The sequence below is a fragment of the Octopus sinensis genome, linkage group LG27, assembly GCF_006345805.1.
Source record: "Octopus sinensis linkage group LG27, ASM634580v1, whole genome shotgun sequence".
Lineage (NCBI taxonomy): Eukaryota > Metazoa > Mollusca > Cephalopoda > Octopoda > Octopodidae > Octopus > Octopus sinensis.
Genome location: NC_043023.1, coordinates 17,789,492 through 17,810,321, shown reverse-complemented (window position 1 = coordinate 17,810,321; position 20,830 = coordinate 17,789,492). Strand labels below are relative to the sequence as shown.

Below are 20,830 nucleotides of genomic sequence, written 5' to 3'. Positions count from 1 at the left end.
TAATAACATGTTACAAAATCCTTAACCCACACAGCCTTACTTGCGTCAACATATATTTTGTTTGGAATATTGAAACTTTAATAGACGAAGGCGAAATGGTAGGTTGTGTTTTATGTCTACAGAACTGGGTTGGTGTCCCACGATAAACGTTAGAATTTTATTGTATCGAAAATTGGTTTTTAACCCAATGTTCCCAAATTGAAGTAGGAAAAAAGATCCAGAAAGAAATATTTAGTCAATGCCCTCATCTAAGACATTTCCTACTTCAAACTTGGAATTCTCCATTCGTTGAATTGTCTACCCAGTTTCGAATATCGTCAAGAGCAAAGCCGATGTATGGAGACAACACCATCATGCTAATCCAGTCCTGCCCGCAGCATCGATAATTTATTTCTTCTTTACAAAACCAAGTAACCGTTGCGTATTTCTTCCTCCAGTTTCCAGAGAGGTTATGCGTCTTCAGCCATTTGACACTGACGAGGTGACATTGCTGCTAATCGCTTTGTAGGTGCGAAATTAATGGTGCTTCTCTTTCGTATACATGTACTATAGATGATATATATATAAATGAAAGAATGGAGTCGAACGAAGATGTTAACAAAATTTCTTTACTCTCGACATATGTTTCGAAGACCACATGGTTTCATTCCAAAAGAATAAAGGGTGTATGATGCAATCTTCTCATCAGGAAAGAAAGGGAGCCTCTCTCGGCAACAAGACAAACAGAAATTCCGATGACTGCCTACATGGTAAACAAAACGACAAGAAGTGATTTTTAAAAAAAGCCGTTAGAAGATTTGACGTATAAGTTAGATAGTAGGAAGAGAAGGGTTAAAGGAATGATAGGTTGGGAACCAGTGGAAAGGGAAGGGTATGTTGATTAAGAATGTTCAAAGGCTTAGGAAAGAATTTCACTATTGAAGTGGAGTGTATGTTAAGCTATTTGTTCAAAGCAAGATGGCTATCGTAATCATTTGTAAGAGTAAAAAGTATGTTTCTGCCAGTGCATACATTTATAGGATTTCTCTATGAGTGTGTTTACAAGGGGAACCTTAGAGAAGAGGATATGGAAGAGCTCCGAGTTGCAAATGTTACAAAATCTCCTGCCCTTATCAAAAGGAAAGGATACAGACAGTATGAACCAATCTAACTTGAAATCTATATTATTGTCTTTAAGACGCCAAACTAATTTACTTAGCCCTGTACTATGTCGTTTTTTTACTATCCCTGAATGTTGAATAATGGTTTGAAATTATCTTGGATAACTGGGAAGAGGACGCTCCTATATAGAAGAAGACATCGGTACCAGAGGAGATTCTACACTGGTAAATAGAATTCTCGATCTTAGAATTACTAGACAAAAATTTAATTCTGTTGGGGTTGTCCTCCGAGATCGAAACGAAGTTTTTATTGCTATGATTGTTGTTACTATTATTATTAGCGCTAGCAACTCCACTATTCGTATTATTGTTAGTGTTATAAATGGTAATACAATCAGTAATTTCTCCGTTATTGTTATCATTATCAACAATACCATTGTTATTAACACGATTGATACTATTATTAATGTTATCATTGTTAACACTGTCGCTACTACCATTGCTATTACTATTAATACTATTCCTATTAGTATGACTGTATGATGGCTTGGAATTAGTAAGATTTATGTAGGAACTCCCGGGTGAAGAATCTCTATTTATCAGCTTGGTATTGTGAGAAGATATAATTTGTGAAAGATTTCTAGTGTTAGAGAAGGCGATTCTTACTATGTGGGAATTGATAGTAGAATATTATCTAAAATTTCTGGGAAAGTTCCTAGCGATGGCTTCACGGAACTGTAAGGGAAGGTTCGATTTAATTTGTTTACCGAAAGGTATTACGAACCAGATACAGTTCTTAGTGGCCTTTGACTTGTACGTAGAGTTATTTGTGAAAGTAAGGGGAAAATTACTGGGTTGAAAATTAGGGGTTTAGCGGCGCATACCTCCCTTGGTCCGAAAAGAATTTATACTTTGCATAGTGTTGCTGGCACTATTAGAATTAAAACTACTATTCCTATTACAAGTAACTATTCTATCTGGTTTAGAATGAGCTGAATCTATGTATGACACTTTCTCCTTATAGCCGGCTTTTGCCAAGGCGGCGTTATAAAAGCCTGCCTTTTGGTTAAAGATGTCAACATTGGCAGATAATTTAGAAAGTCTCAAAGATATGTTTTTGACTAAATTATCGGTAACGGGCTTGGCATGATTACTGTACAGGCTAATATACTTAAGATATGTGGAGGGTTTATGGTAAGGGAAGTATGAGTTATTTTGTAAATTGAGGGTAATGTCTAAGAAGCTGCCTTTAGTTAACTCATCGTCAAAAACAATGTGCAAGCCCATTCTACAAAAAAACCTAACTAACCTATATTTAACCTTCTGTATTTTTTGGTTTGAGACATTTTGGAGGTAAAGCACACAATCGTCGCGATATAGACCTCCACAGATGTCCGGAGTTTCTACCCTTGGACAGGTCGCTTCAACCGTGTTTCTGACGCGAATTTGCTACCCTGGTATCGGTTCAACGAATTTCAATGCTGACGATAATATAGGATAATTCATTCACCTATAGAAATATATATATATATATATATATATATATATATATATATATATATATATATATATTATTATTATATATGTGGTGTGTGTATATATTCATGAATTAAATTAGAGATAAAACCACTATTAGGCAAATAAAAAAATGAAAAACATAAACCAAAACATAAAAATCAAAATGATTAATATAATATATAAAATATTAAATTTAAAAATTTAAATTTATTTAAATTTAAAATTAAAATTATTAATTAATTAATTTATTTTTTATTTATGTATTTATTTATTATATATTTTATTATTATTATTTTTTTCATTTTTATTAAATTTTTTTAATATTAAATATATATAACTATCAAAAAGTATTTATATATATTTATATATATACGTACATACATTCATACATACACAATAAAAATACGCCAAATGGAAAGTTCGCAGCTAATTCCTCATAAGTGATCATCTAAGACATCATAAAAATGCTGTGCCTTTAACGATTATATTGTACACTTTTGATGGAGTCAACGGCGAGAGGAAATGGATGAGAGAGATGCGACGGATCACCGGTTACGTGGTAGTGGGAGGAGAAACAAAGAATGGTGAAATGTAGAAGGACAAGAAGCAAACAGAGGAAAATGTTAGTAGTGGAAGGAGAAAACGACAGAGGGAAGGCGAGAAAAGAGAGACAAAGCAAACAGAAGAAATAGAAATAGATGCCACAATTAAAATGTTATATATAACGTTAGAGAGTAAAACAAAGTAAAACGTTACATATAACGTTAGAATGTTCAACCTGTCCATCACAAACGTAATTTTGCTTACGTATAACCAACGTCCTCACAGTCGTATTCTGATGGGAAGTTTTCTGTGTATACACATTTAACTGGTTTCACATTTTTTGATTTTCAAAAGTGTAATTTATGAGAAACGTGGAGCTGTGTCGCGAATATTCCTAGAAATCGTTTACTTTTATAGAAAGAATGCGTCTCAAATCACAATCAGTCAAGTACAGAATTATTGGTTGAATATGGTCAAGTGGTATGGTAAGGGGATCTTTGAGCTGTTATCTGTTGCGGCCGTCTATTACAATCTTGTGATAGTCACGTGTAAAAGTCAGCTGAAAGATTTAGTCCTGTAGATTTGTCATGTGACAGAACAATAAGTGGATGGGTTGTTTTAGTCTGCTATTTGTGTCAAGCAGCTCTGTGTGAGTAGGCAGCTATAATCTTATTTATCTAAGTTGTGGTGACGGCTCGGTGCAACTTTAGTGAAGGAGTCATTCCTTCGTACCATATTCCAAGTGCCGAAAAATATAAATTACTCTTAAACTGTTTAGAGTTTATAACAAATTTGAATCATTTGTAAAAATCACTGTAAAACATGAATTATTTACGCGCGTGAAAGTCAGATCAAATGTTTAATTAGAAGATATGTCATATGGCAGTTAATAGCTTTGAAAGATAAAAGCCAATTCTGAATCTAGGTCTGTTTATCCTTTTGGTTGTGTCCAGTAGCTGTGTGAGCAGCTGTTATCTTATTTCACTAATGCATGTTGATATTTTTTGTGTTACACATAGAGTTTTAGTGAATGATTTAGTGTCTCTCACCAAATTCGATGAAATGGGTGAGAAAGTAAAGTTACTTTTAAATTAGGTTAAAAATTTGCCGGAAAATATCAGGGGAATAGTATATAATTACACCCTGCCCTCGACTTACGACAGACGCTAAGTCAATCTGGTCGTATGTCGGATTTATTTGTCAACACTATTTTCATTGCAACGGATTATAAAGCTATAAAACACAAATATTTCATCCATATTTATTGTGCATAAAGTGAAAAAGGCATTTGTACTCTATTGTACTTTAAAGAAAAATACAATCTACAATTAATGTAAAAGTTAATACAAAGGAAATTCCGCATATATACAATGGCAAAAAACTTGTTTCTGTGAAAAAAAGTTTAACTGACAAGAAATTTTCATTCTTCACAGTTTCGTTCTTGGATTGAGGTAGACGGTGTTTCGAGGAACATGTTGAGCTTTGAATAGTTCTTTTCTTTTTTCGTCATATATCTTACGATAACAACAAACATCTTGAATGATGCATTTACTTTTTGTAGTCGTAAGTGCGGATGGTTTTACGTCGAGGTGTACTTAGTCCTTAATGTTTTACGATATCTATTAAACATTCTAGTATTTATAGATTGCATAAAAATATAGTATGCCATCAACATTTTGTATATCATCTATAGTAAATATATCATCAAGCATGTCATCTACGTCTGTATATCGTCTGTCATCTGCAACTTGTATATTTTCCATATCTACTATATCACTTATATCCACATGTCATCTATACTATGTATGTCATCTATATACAGTATGCCATTTATAACCAGTATGTCGTCGATATCCAACATGCCATCTATATCATCTATATCAGCTATATGCAGTATTTTATCTATATCGCATGCCATCTATATTTCGTATATCCTCTATATCCTCTACACCTCAAAACGTTCTATTATGTCAGCTGTCTACTGATTATGTTTTATTATATTACGCATGTCTTAAAAGTTTCAATTTTCTATCATCAAAGAAGATACCCTCTCTTCATTCTACGTAGATTTAATTAATTCCCTGATAACTGAGAAATTTGTATTCCTTCAAAATAATAACATGAATTCTTATTTTTGAGCAAGTTTTAATATTTTCTATCAAAGTAACATTTGTATACTTATCGCCGTATTTAAATAAGAAGAAAAACTAAAACCAAAAAATAAGATATATATGATTACCTTATGTTTCACTCCTGGTGAAATAAATTTTTTTAGCGTCAACGATTTAAAAAAAAATTGTGATTTACGCAGTTCTTCTCTCTATTACACAGGATGGTGAGTTAAGTTTACTTTAATGCCTTCCTGTTATAGGTTCACATCTCAAAGCTTTTGCGACAGAAAATTGCGTCTAAAATGTTTTACTCAATACCTGAGGCACCGAATTTCCCCCATCTAATTTCTGGCACCAAACCGCCCCTAATCCATCATTTAAAGGGATCGGTTTACGTGGTTCTAAATATTATCCTTGTTTAAATTAACTTTTATTATTCAAGACATAGGCTATAAGAGAGTAGGAAATTAACATATTTTCGGTTTCCACCAGAAACCACATCAATTTATTGCTGTTATCAACATCTTCTGGGACGAAACATGAATGTCGTTATTTTTATATTCTTGCTGGAATTATATTATCCTTCTTTCTTGTCAAATACAACAGTGGCTTCTCTTTACCTCTCAAGTACATTCACTTAGGGTTTTGTTTATAATTTCAGTGATCTAAGAAACAATAAAGATATGATGTGTGGATGTCACCTGCCAGCCTTGGTAAATTATACTAAATCAACATTCAGCAGAACTGTGAGGGTCCTAGGCGAGTGTCAGACAGATCCAGGCAATAACCAAAGCAAAATTATACCTATAATGGAATACTCGCAATGTCAAAGTTAGTAAAATCTTCCTTGCTTCTGTTGTTATGTTATTACCCCTGACAAGGTCGGCGAGTTACCACAATCGTTGGCCCACCGGACAAAACGCCCAGCAACATTTCGTGCAACATTACAGTCATAGTTCAAACTCCGTCCAGAACGATTTTGCTTTTAACCCACTCGGGGTCGATAAAATAAGTATCAATTGAACACTGTGGTCGATGTACTAAACTAAATCTCTCCACACACTATTTCAGGTCATGTGCCTTATTGCCATAAAGAGAACTCGGGATATTCTCTCCTGCTCATAATATCAGGAGAGACTGTATGTAAATATATACATGTACACATACATACCCCCACACAATATACACACGTACACAGAGTGGCTTTGTGGTAAGAAGCTTGCATTCCAACCAAATGGTTCCGGCTTGAGTACCACTGCATGACACCGTCCGACTAAGGCCTTGTGGGTAGATTTGGTAGAGGGAAACTGAAAGAAACCCATCGTGTATATATATATGGTGGTGTGTGTGTGTGTGTGTGTTGTTTGTCTATCTAGGCTTGTCCCACTCACCGTCGCTTAATAGCCGATGCTGGTGTGTTACGTCCCGTAACCTGGCGGTTCGGCAACGTAAACGACCGAATAAGTACTAGGCTTACAAAGAATAAGATATGGGGTCCATTTGTTCGACTAAAGGCGGTGCTTTAGCATGGTCGCAGTCAAATGACTGAAACAAGTAAAGGAATGAAGAATAAGAGAGAATAACACACACAGGTACACATGTCATATATATATATATATATATATATATATACAACAACATATATAATATATACATACATATATATTAATATATATATATAATATATATATATATATATATATATACATACATATATATATATAAACACACACATTATATATATATATATATATATATATATGTACATATATCTATATATATATATTATATATATATATATATATATATATATATATATATATATATATGTTGTCACGTACCTGCCGTCTCTCAAACTCGAACCCGAGACCCTACTAAGTCGAGCGACGAGGATTGACCAGCTCAGTCAAACGGGAATCCGCCACACAGAGAGGAAACGGTGGTGGGAGATGGTAGCGAACTCGAACCGGCGACCGGAGATAACAACAACAACAGGGGGAAGAGAGACACGGCGGAAGGCAATTTGCTTAGATTTAAGAACAGTTTATACGACTATTACGACATCAAATAAAATGTGATACATAGCAGATACATTAAAGAAAATAACATGCAACAGAATTAAAATGAAAGACAACCAATGCATTTAAATATAACACGTCGTTCGAAAACAATCAAAGGCATGCACGATACACCAAGTCCGCAGACAATCAAAACAGTTCAAATTGATGCAATATAGTTCGAAAAAGTTCAACATTAAAGTCTTTCTCTTTCTTTCTTTTTCCCTTTAACATAATTCACAATGTTCTTTATAATCTCATTTCTTTTCTTCCTCTTTTCCTGCTCTTTTTTGTCACGATTCTTTTTAGTTCTTTACAACAGATTGCAGCTTACGTCACAATCTAGTTTCTTTTACATTTCACATTAAAACATAAACAAGACATACCGTTACATTTTCTAGTTACAAACTCCTACTATACAGCAATCCATGCCTTAACGCCGCAATCTCCCTCACCTCCTCAATCCTCTGTGTTTGTCTTTCTCAACGTTGTCGTTGCCTCTCGCCATCACCACCCTCGCATCGACTGCTATCCCTTGCCAACTGATTGTCTCTTCCGGCCCTTTTGCTGTCTCAGGCAGAACTGCCAAAAGGCCCTGTTGCCATCTCACTGTCTCAGCCAGAACTGACCTGTTCCCAAACTGATCCCGATGCCAACTGACTAACAAACCCAGCTCGTCGAATATTACAGGGTGGTTTCTTAAACTTTCCTTGACCGGAAAAGGGTCAGATGTCTCTTCCAAACCCATTAATCTCTCTAGAAACCGACAGGACAAAGGCTTTATCCGTCTGCCTGGCGCCAACCCACGAAACCAGGCCACAAGCACTTGTTTCTCAACTGACCTCCATATCACTATATATATATATATATATATATACATTGCAAATAAGAAAATGGAAAAGCACATTAGTTGGTTCATCAACTTTAGGACATTAAAATGTTGACTATTTATGAAAACGACAAACAAAAATAACATACATAATATATATATATATATACATACATACATACATACATACATACATACACACACACACACACACATATATATATAATATATATATATATATTTATATATATATATATACATACATACATACATATATATACATATAAATATATATATATATATAACATCATTTTGTGAGGAGGGAATTAGTCGATTACATCGACGGCAGCGTTCAACTGATACTTATTTATTGCCAAACTAATGAGGTAGTCCATAGATATAGGACCAATTCTGCTGTTGATTAGCTCAGATCGCCTCTAGCTAGCTATATAACGCACAAGCCTGCGTCCATAAACCTTCGAACGGGATAGGTTATCAGCTTCCCCTTGCTGGCTTGGCATCAACAGACCGGTTTCGGGGTAGTTACTCCTTATCAATGTGGAGCAGCCGGGGCCAGCAGAGGTCGCTGTTGACCTCTGTTCAGCATTCGTTCTATTTCTCTGGACTGCCAAGTTAGTTTGGCAATATCTATTAATACCTCTTACTGCTGAGATTTTGAAATAATAACGTTTCTGTTTCTGAAAGTCGGGGAATGTGTTTCACTGAATAGAATCTTCAAACAGAGGTTAAAAGTGACCCCTACTGAACCCTGCTGCTCTACATTGATAAAGAGTAATTACCCCGAAACCGGTCAGTGAGTGTGAAACCAGCAGAGGGAAATCGATGACTTCCCCTCTTCGAAGGTTTATGCACGCAGATTCGCGCGTCATGTAGCTACTTAGATGCGATCCCTTATATAGTATATATAGATAGATAGATATATAGATATGTATGTGATATATATATATATGTATATATATATGTATATATAGATATATATATATATATATATATATATATATATATTATATATTTATATATATACACATATATATAAGTATGTGTGTATATATATATATATATATATGTGTGTGTGTGTGTCTGTGCGTGTGTGTGTGTAGTTTCTCCTGATGACCCCACAAGCCTGCAAGTTTCCAGTATTATCAGTGTCTTTTTCCCAACCGCTAGGTTATGGCGAGGTAAACACAGCAACATCAGTTGTCAGAAAATTTTAATGACATTCACAGATTTTATAAAGGAGTTCATTCTACAAAAGCATAAATCACCAGTTCAGAATTATTTCCCTTTAATTGAGTTCTTCCACAATTTTAGCACTTTTTTGAGAGAGCAAAATACAAATAGAAAAGGCCATCAAATAGCTTCCATAGTATTCTCAGTTGAAATTCTAACGACTGAAATAATTGTAAATGAAAGTCGTAACATGCTCTTATAGTCTTCATTACTAATTTTCTTTAAATATCTCACATGTATTGATTTCAACCTTAACACTTTTACATTTGGTTTACACCACAAAGTGTTTATTTCCTCTTATTCTTATACATTACATATTTGGTTCCTAAGTACGGATATTTTTGTATTGTATAGATTACTCGTTATTTCAACGCAATTTGCAGTGTCAAACATGTTCAGGTTTTACATGCAAGGAATCAGAAGTGACAACCTGTACAGGCGATGAGGTAAGCTGAAATGTTACTTTCTTCTTTTTAATATACACTTAACCCTCACTTAAAGCCAATATGGCTACGTAACCTGTACCAAGATTTTGCTAATTGTTATAGATGCCAATGAAATCATAAGTAGATACAGACACCCTCTCAGTCTTTCTATCCTTCAATCAGCAGAACACCATGGATCAGTGGAATGTGTGAACATACGTGCCTTGGAGTCAATTTGGAAGCAAGGTTCGTTGTTCAGGGACCTCCAATCGCATGACTTATGAGATATTCCTGTATCTTAGAATTTTCGTTTGAACGATGGCTATGTTATCAGGCACGTCACTGAATTTCAAAGTATGGGCAGTTATTCTCCACATCTGTGCTACCAGATGCTCCACAACGATGTTCTGAAAGCAATGCATTCGTACAGTGAAGGTGGTATTCCCAGTTTAGTAGTTGTGTGATACTGTGTGAAGGGGGATCGATTTCTCAGGGCATCAGAAAGGTTTCCTAGGGAACCCTCGATCTCAATTAGGTGAATTTGAAACTGCACTTTATACAAAAGGCTGTGTGAGAGTAATGCAAAGAAGGGGCTACAAAGAACATCGAAATCCTGCTTTAACGGTTCCAGGGGTCTATATATTTATGACTGGATTTTCCTGATGTAAATGTACAGACTCGGAGCATCCCAGATTGGTCATCTTAATCGTATCTTGAAAGACTGTTATGCCAGCAGATAAGGATAGTGTAGGATACCCTTAGTTTAAAGTGAATGTTGGACGTGTGTCTTCGAGCTTGCAAAGATTACAGGGGTTACACTAATAAATCTGTGAAGCAATGCAATAGTTGAGAGGGATAATCATCCACAACCAGTGGTAGTGCGTCCTTAAAGGGACGAAGATGACGTTTAAGTTAGAGAGCGTTTAGCGAAGTGCTATCGATTGGGTTCACGCAGAGATGTGAAGCTTTCCCGCAGCATTTCGTTCATGTGTTCGGGACAGGCAATGGATCGGAGACAGTAGTGTTCTGCAGTACTTATATCGATGGACAATCGGCAGATGTGCAGTGTATCGAGAAGCCGATTACATCATTTGAAATATTGAGAGCAATAGACTCTTGCACAAGGCGTAAATTGTCCGGTTTTGATGGTCCGCCTTTCGGGTTTTAGTAATACATGCCAGACGAAATCATTCTGCAGTCACTCGTTCAAAGTGATTTATGGAATTATGATAAACAACTCCTGTATGATGGGGGACGGTTCTGGCTATCAACCGAGTGCATCATGATGAATGCTCCGCCAACAACCTTTATCAGAGTAGGGAAAGTAGTTTTCCTCTGTCTGGTGACTATAACGAAGGAGGTTGTGTGTAAGTTGTAAGTTATGAGTTCTAAGACATTCCTCTTTTAGTCGAGGCCTCATTGACTTCTTCAAGATTCAATTAAGAAATAAATTGTATGAGAAGAGGAAGGGGCTGTCCATAAGTGAATTTATTGAAAGGTTGGCGAAGACGGTTGACGTCGCAAGAGCGAATGGCACTGCTCTAAACGTATAGACCCGTGTGACGGAAGAAAATTAATTGGAGAGGGCAGTTGCCTTTAATATTCAGGGTGAGGTTGGATGGTGGGGTTCTTCGATTGGTTCCAGAGGTCCTCCTCCATTACGAGGATCACATCACCATCATCTTTAAACTCGTATGCCATTCTCTTTTATACCGTGCATGCTTATTTCCGTATATTTACAATTCCATTCTATGAGCATCCACACACTTTATGTCTTTATTTGTATTGGCCACTCATCAGTCGCCCATTACCAAAATACAAAACTGATTATTATAATCATTATTATTGGGATATATATCCAACTTTACAGAAATAATTACTTCGTTTGTTTTTGAAGTTTGTAAATTATTAAGACGTCAGCAACATAGAATTTTCGCTGATAACAATGAAGTTTCTAAAACGGGTAGAGAGATTTGAAGGATTGCCTTGTTCTGATGTTACAACACTAAGAGGAGATGTGGGTTCGAATCCCGCAGGCAGCCTCCGACACCATTTTTATCCAAGGGGTTTTCTAAACCAATATTAACACTCTATTATTTATAGCTTGCCTAATTCATGATCCATCGTTTCAAGAAAGAATTATCAAGAAGTGTGATGTTCTTCAGTGATTCTTCTGAATCTGGGATATTTTCTCTCCAACTTTTATGCGAATATAGTGTATCTTCATTTTATTGCAATAGAATATGCATGCTGATGAGAAATATATACTCTACCTTTTGAATCCATTTATGCATTTTCTGTTTTATTTGCAAAACCTGAGTGTTTAAGTCCAGCCCTTTATTTGATTATCCTTATTTACGGCAGGTACCGCTGCGCTTGTTTCCGTAGTTGCTGAGGTTCACACCTAAGATATTTCGTACACTTTCTATGAAGACTTCACTGTGCAATACGCAAAAATTATCGGTTAAATGATAAGGTTTTCAATGGAATTTATCATTTCCTTTTTTCTGCGTTTGGGAATGGGTGACAGAGCGGTGTTGATATGATAGCGTTAGGTATCTTCAACATATATCACACATCATTTACAAGCGATAAATATAAGTAAATCCCCAGAACATTGCTTATGCAGTTGTCTTTCAAGATTTCATCAGTTTGTATCGATCCAATTCGTTGCTTTTCGATAAGTTTTTGAATAATGATTCATTTAACTTTCGCTCATACTAAATATTCCCTATGCTGTTGCTGTTGCTTGCAGCAGCAGTAGTAGTAGTATCTTCAGCAGCAGAAGTGGTAGTAGTATATGATTTTTGTATTTATTGCAACAGCCTGTATGTGAAAATAAGACAACGATGAATGGTGTTACACTGGAGTTTGAAAAATCCTGCAGCACATACAGAAAATGTCTTGCAGCTCTGAGAAACAATACCTTTACATGCAATAAATGGACCAGTGGCGCTTCTTGTGTTAGTTGTTACACCGGAAACTTAGGTAAGGAGAAACATTCCATTGGTAAGCGATGTTTATTTTCTTATATAATTTAACCTGATTTATTAGACGTGAGTGCTTAATAAGAAAATTGTATAATAGTTCATATATGAAAAGGTATAATCGCCGTAATCAGTTTTCAAACTTTATTGCGTTCCCATTGTAGGTGCGTACACCACTTGACCAATCCCAGAGAAACAAGTAACACAGCTGTTTATATAAACAACAGTTCTTGTAACTTCTGACACCTGGAGACACTAATTTGTATATTATTACTATAAAACACTTTATTTAAAATCGGCGTCCTGTCAAGAGAAATGTCAGTCGACAATGCACACACACATACACGCATGCACACACACGCATACACACACGCACACATAACACACACTCACACATATACACATATATATATTTATGTGAGTGTGTGCGATGTTAGTTGATGTGTCGGCTGCGTTTCAGGTTTAGGAGAATATATTCTTAAAAACACCTGAACGTAAGTTAGAGGGAAGTGAAGCAACTTACATCAAGTCCCTTTTTCTGAGTGACAGACAACGATGCATGGTCATTGTTGTGACTTTCAATGTCACGTACCGAACAAGATCTGCTGCAAGCTATATCACAGACTATAACTATATGTTAAATGGCTTAAAATCTAATCCATAATTGAATCCTTTTCCGTGGTATCAAATACTTGGAAATGCCAAGAGAGGATATTAATCTTTATATGAAACAGAATATTCAAAAGTGAAATAGAAGCAGCACTCGTGTTATAAGCTTCATCGATCAAATACTTAATGTGTTATTTGTTTGAAGGTAGAATGCGATTCAACGAAGTGGGTATCATCCTGTCAAAGTACAAGTTGTTAAGCATCGACGCCCATCCCCACTGAATGGAATTTAGGGCGAGTTGTCTAGCCTGTCCATGACTTTCAGGTGCTTAAGAAAACCCGGTGGTTTGTGGTAGTAATACACATCACGCTGTTTCGGAGCCTACTATGCAATAAATCGTCTTCCTTAGGTATGGTCGAAGATATATGTAATTTAGAGATGTTTCGACCAAAGATGGGTCCAGGTCATGTCTAACTTAATAGTACAACCGGATGGGATTTGCTAAATCCTTCCTATGTCATATTTTGTGGTATCATGGCCCATTCGAGTAAGGACTTCTTGTTGATTCATTTGTATCCAGGAATATGTGGTTTACTGACATCCCTTGAAGAAAATTTCTCCAGATTCCCTTCAAATGTTATGGGGTCCTTTCTCTCATTGATCTGTTTTGAGACAATGTTAAATAAGGCAGTGGCTGTTGAGGAAAGGAATTTGTGTGGCAGTGTCTTAATGTTTTGTGAGTCTGAATTGTACGGCCAAAGGTCCTAACCTTGGATGGATTCTGAAACTAAATTTGAGGTCGTTGGGGGAATGGTGATGGATTATTCTCTATATCGTTCAAATGATGTATCGCTCACGGCGGCGCTGGAGGAAATAGAATTTATATATATATATATGTGTGTGTGTGTGTGTGTGTGTGTGTGTGTGCGTTTGCGTATTAAAAATGTAGCATATGATAAACAAGACGAAAATAGAGAGTATATAGATATAATCTAATTTATTAACTCATAGATAATTAGAATACCTACAATCGTTTCACTTTTACTCAATACCGGTTACAAATTCATAAAAAATAAATGAAATTTGCAGTTAGAATATTATATGAGCAAAATCTCAACCGGGCTAATTGACATAAAGAGATTAGATGTTGTTTCCTTGAGATTTTAAATAGACTGAACCAAATAAAAATAAATAAGACAATTCATCCTTTATAAATGTGTACGTGTATAGATTTTAGTACATCTGTCGTGTGTGTCTTGTTCCTAATCTCAATGATACCCTTCTGCCGAGAAAAGTGTAGCGAAAGGGAAAGATGTAGAAATGAACTATACATGTATAATAATAGCGTGTAAATTTTGAACACACACACATACACACACATATATATATATATGTGTGTGTGTGTGTGTATGCGTGTGTGTGTGTGTGTGTATAATTCTGGTTAGAAGAAATAGAAACAAACCTCAAAGTGGGAGGTGTTGTGGCGGACGCCTCCATGTGCGAAGTGAGTTTCTCCACTACTAAGAAATAATGGACTAACACAGTCAGCAGTTTCAGGCGGCGAGGACGCTGTTCGGGCTGGTCTCACAGACGACGAAGTACGTCGTGATGAGGTGGGACAAATTAGTGTCGAGTAGGACACAACAATATAGAAGGTACGGAAGGTATTTGAAAAGAGTTTTATAGATTACAAAGAAACGCTGAGACAAACCAAATCACAATATCTTCTGATGACACTTAAAATTTGTTCAAAAGTATTTTGGATCTGATTAAATGATTTTGTTTTCTTTTTTTTTTCTGACATGAATTTAACTCTCCTTATGACGTAAGATTTGTATCTGATGTCTTCAAGCACAAAATTTCTGATTGTTGGTTTTTTTCTGATTCGAAACTTTTTGTGATTGACTTCATTGATTTTCCTGGCTTGTCTTCAACGTTTTGCTTAAGCACCTGAATACGTTCAGGCGTGCTGCTAGGATCAGATTCCTTAAAATGTTTTGTACGTTTTGACACAGGTAATACGCTTCCATCTTCTTCCTCTAACTCACACCTAATCTTATGCAAATTTCAGAAAACGAGAAATTTCTAAATCACCATACTTAGCCTTCAAAGCCTCTACGGCGGTTTTCGGTTATTCTACCTTAAGCCTTCTCTTAGCTTATATTATTTATTTAGGCTTTTTTCTGAGTAAGTAAGAATATAATGATTCAACGTCACTTATACTCAAGTGTTATCATTATAACTAAAACCCTAACTGCAGTTATAACGTCGTATAGACATATACGCATGGAACGCTACATCAACGACCATGTATGTCGAATATTTTAATCGTGTCCTTTAAACCGCTATAAGAAACATAAAACAAAGATTACAGAAATGCATATTTATCTATGCTCAGTTGAAAAACAAACGTGAAGAGAAACATATTCTTTTTAATTATTTTTTATTATACAAATGTAATATTTTATACTTTTTTTACAGTAAGAAAGATAACTTTGTCGTGGAGAAAAAACGACTTTAAATTCCTTAGCTAATTTCTTCTTTCTATCTAATACGTTAACCAACAAATCAAAATAGATTTGTGATTAACTTAGACATGGCATAAAAATTACCGATGTCTCCAAAAGAGTGAGTGACGTGGAGTTGAGTGACTACCAAACGAACACTGATATATTTTCCAAAATCCAGGGTTTTTTATAACTGCTCAACCTGACTTAAAAAGAATCCATGACAGATATTCTTTTCGAAACTTCTAGAATCATTATATGAGCAGTTATATTAAACAATGGGAAAAAACGAAAATGATAATTCTTCGGCAAAGACATTACGTAATTTTGCCAATTCGCGCCACAATTCAAAATGGCTAAAATGGTTATTGCTACACCTCAATCACAACATGCCTTTCCATTTCATTACTAAGCATAGCGCCTGTCATTGTTATTTTCTGAAATAGAAGTTGAATAAATGTTACTTAAATAAAATAATGGCTAAAAACAAGTGTCCTCAAATAGCGTCTTCACCAGGTATACACACACACACACAGATATATATATATATATATATATATATATATATATATATATATATATATATATATATATATATATATATATATATATACCTGTATATATATAAAAGGCAGGATGTGAGTGTGTGTACGTGAATGTAATTTATGCACGTCCACAAATTTGCACGCATGTCGCTCCACGACTCTAGCTGTATTTTCGTCAAATTATTTTCTCCCGAGGCACCGGCGAATACCGGTAAAAATAAATTTTCAATTATAACCTAACAATTTTTACGGCGGAGAAATCTACCATTGTTTACAAACAGGGACGGAGAGGGAGAGAGAGAAAGATAATAGATTTTTAGAAATTTCGTGTTTTTATTGAGTGATTGACAGGCAAAAAACAGACAGACAGGTGTTGTTATGTATGTATGTATGCGCACAAAACACTTGTATGCAATATATATATAAACGATATTTTCCGTTTCTCCACAACTAATTTCCAAATTAGCGGAAACGGTTGCTCTACTAGTAACTGGTTGTGCGTGAACATGGGAGAGAGGAGAGGTTACCAGAGCAAAATACCTACATGTTGACTGTAGACACGCTCCTTCGCAAACCATCAGCTATTATTTTGTAAACAACGTTTCGAAACTCTATATTTTCGAAAGGAGAGATCTGACTCTTTTCAACCATAACGTCAACCAATTTTGATGTATTTTGTTCAGATTTGTTGCCAGCATTACTTAGGACACATGCGATCTTTGAATGCTTTAAGTTCTCCACCCCCCCCCCCCCAAAAAAAAAACACTCGATGAGTGGAAACAATCGATAAACCGATTCCTTATGGGATTTCCCAATCAAATTGTCTGCAAAATTTCAGCCAAAAGTTTACCTATTTCAACGGATTTCACTCAAATTTGACGTCGATGTTACTTAGTTTACTACTACTACTACTACTACTACTACTACTACTACTACTACTACTACTACTACTACTACTACTACTACTACTACTACTACAACTACTACTACTACTGCTGCTGCTGCCGGTGGTTCTACTGCTAGTCATATTACAACTACTACTCCTCTTGCTGCTACTACTACCACTACTACTACTACTGCTGTTGATACTACTACTACTACTACTACAACTACTACTACTGCTCCTGCTGCTGCTGCTGCTACTACTACTACTACTGGATAGAGTAGTAGTAGTACTATATAGATTAGTACAGTTACTTGCCCAGCCACCATTATCAATATCCATGTATTTCCAGGATATAATCCACACCAATGAATTCTCTGAGATATATCTCATACAAATGTTTTATTTCTTTTTCAGTGTTTTGCAAAGAAAGCACAACCTCAACAAGCAATGGTACTTTCTATTGGCCAATGACAAAAATAGGAACTGATGTGACGATCCCATGTCATGCAAATGTAGCAACGAGACACTGGTTCGTTTCTATTGTTTTACGTCTTCACAAATTTGAACTTTCCATTGTCATCGAAGTGTAAGAGAATGTTACATTGTATCTTATGATAATTCTGCCTGTCACTACGTTACTTAGCCCCATCGGTAACGCCATCACGTGATTAGAGATAAAGAGTGAGAAAGAAAAGATAGGGAGAGTAAAAAGTGAAAGAAAAAGACAGCGAGCGAAAAAAGAGAGAAAAAGAGAGAGCATCGTGCATGACGTGTGGCAGAGGGAAAGGAATTGTAAGGCTTTTATGTGATTAGTTTAATGGAAAGAGAGAAGAGGAGAGATAAAGAAAGAAGAGGATAAGGTGGAGATAGAGACAGAAATAAGGAGAAAGTAAAAGAGGGGGAAGAAGTGTCCATGACGTATGATAGAGCGAACCTAATATTTATTACGTAGTTTATAAAAGTTTGTTGAAGGTAGTGGAGAATTGAAAATATGATGTCAGCGGAGCGGTGATGTTCTGATGGTGAGATTAAAGACAGTCAAAGAGAGGGGGAGGGAGATGAGGGAGAGGGGAGAAAAGAGGAGGGAAAGATGTTCATGGTTGTGGTGGAGGTGGCTGTGGGAGTGAATAGTGAAAACGTTTTTTTTTTATTTGAAATAAGTATTTTATATCACCTGTCACCGTGAAATAGTCACCCTTATTTTATTGGAAGATATATGCAATTTAACTAATATGTACGGGATATTATTTTTCATTTGTTTATGGGGGAAACGGGAAAATAAGAGTGAATATTTATTTTATGAGTGTTGTGTATTAAGTCTATAGAATTGTGAATAAATTATATAAACTATGTATATATAAAGTGTATTTCAATGAATATCAGATTATCATTTGATACAAGCGAGGGCTAATCTTTCAGGATATTTCGATTAAGTTTTCAAAAATAACCCATTACGTTTACAGTTAATTCCGTGAACTATTCATCGGTGCCGCTAGTCTATAATATAAACTGGACATGGGCGATCGTTGTATTCTCTCATGTCTTGAGTTTCACAGCTAAACGGTTGGGTGATTCGCGTGAAAAATGGCACACATGAGAAGACGGATGCATAGATTTGAATGCGGTTTGTATTTTCCTAGACCCCCTTAGTTACCGAGAAAAACGATTAAACCCTTTTCTAATGGAATTCCCCCCGCCATTAAAACAAACAGTCGCTCACAGAGACGGCATATACGATTTCGCTAGCAACAAGGAGAGTACAGGTTTACAGTCAGCCAAAGCCATACATACAAACATACATGCATACATATATACATACATAACCTCTCTCTCCTTTTATCTGTCCGTCACGCACACATTAACTCACTACAAAAAGTGAATAACAAAATTGCAGTTAACTCTCTCTCTCTCTCTCTCTCTCTCTCTCTCTCTCGGCCATATATAGATACATGCATCTGTGTATACATACATAGATACATACATACATACATGCATAACAACCTGCGTGCGTGTGTGTGTCACTAAAGCCATTCATACATACATACATAACGCTTCTCTCTCTCTCTTGCTTTTTCTCCGTCAATCACTCACACATTCACTCACTACAAAAGGTAAATTTAAAAAATTCAGATAACTCTCTCTTTCACACACACACACATACACACACACCAGCAAAGTTACTCTCTCCGTCTCTTCACACACACTAACAAAAGCAATTCAGATACACACCACACATTCTGTCTCGCACAGTACATCAAGCACACACACACACACACACACACACACATGCACACACGCACATGCACGCACACACACTCTTTCCCTCATACACGCACGTACGCACGCTCAGCAATTCTTCCGCTTCACGTCAACTTCAAAAGAACTTCATTCATATATTCACGCTCTCTCTGTTATTTTCGATTTCACGCCAACTTCAAAAGATCCCCTGTCCACCTAACCCCATATTAAAACAATAAATATTTTTTATGGAGACCGACAATCCTCTTCAAAAATGTAAATAAACACACGTGCTTTATTAGTGGTTTGTGAGAGTCGTGTGTTCCCATATCGAAAGATCACCCAATGATTTAATGATTAGACAATAGAATAGCACTCAGAAACTGCTTACGTTCAAATTCGTTCATCCCAATTCCTGAAGCTGTTTTTAGACAGGGGAGGGAGTATTCATACACCTGGAGGCTCCAATCGAAACAGGGGACCCGAAATGCTAATGTTGAGAAAGGTTGTTATAGATTATGCCGAACGGAAAACGATCACAGCCACATCATCCAAACAGACCGAGTGGGCTTAGCTGCTAGTAGTATATAAAACACTTAGAGAGATTAAGATAAAACTAATGTCCATTAGTTCAAATCATTTAGCACTGATATTTTACATTTACCAAAATTACATTTTTTGTAAAGATTCCTGTAAGTGCCAGAATGTTAAAAAAAGTTGCGCAGAAAACATAGATCTAGACTCAGCCAATAGCCTTTATCACTAATTCTATTGATTTCAGAGTAACGTTATTTATTCAATTGGTTATTATATGATGGTAAGCGAAGAAAGCAGGTCATTGTGGGGCCTGTCGCATCATATTTATCATTTTTTCGTATCCTCCACGTTATTCCACGTGCTAAGCATCTAAAGTGTTATTGCTGGGGTCTGAGTTTTATAAGTTTTAAGACAAAGATGGAAGTTGTCAAATCTTTCTTGTAGAAGATATACGTAAATCTACTATGGATGATGATGACGACGAAATATAAATAGGTGATTTCCCCACTCACTTAAGACTAGCAGCATCTTGCCTTAGTACTTCATTCACCATATTAGTCCATCCTAACTTGAATTTTAAAAGTCGCAACAAAATATAACGGATAAAAGCAGATTTGGCAATATTTTTAAAATCTAACTTTTAGTAAGAACATATTTTACATTATTAAATCTCAGAATGAGATTGA

The 20,830-nt window shown here is 35.8% G+C and overlaps 1 protein-coding gene across 1 annotated transcript in view; it reads right to left on the bottom strand.

Moving 5' to 3' along the window:
* LOC115225268 (adhesion G-protein coupled receptor G6-like) overlaps nucleotides 1–20,830 on the bottom strand; it is a 1,160,637-nt gene that overhangs the window by 914,276 nt on the left and 225,531 nt on the right. The gene's annotated exons all lie outside the window — the stretch shown is intronic.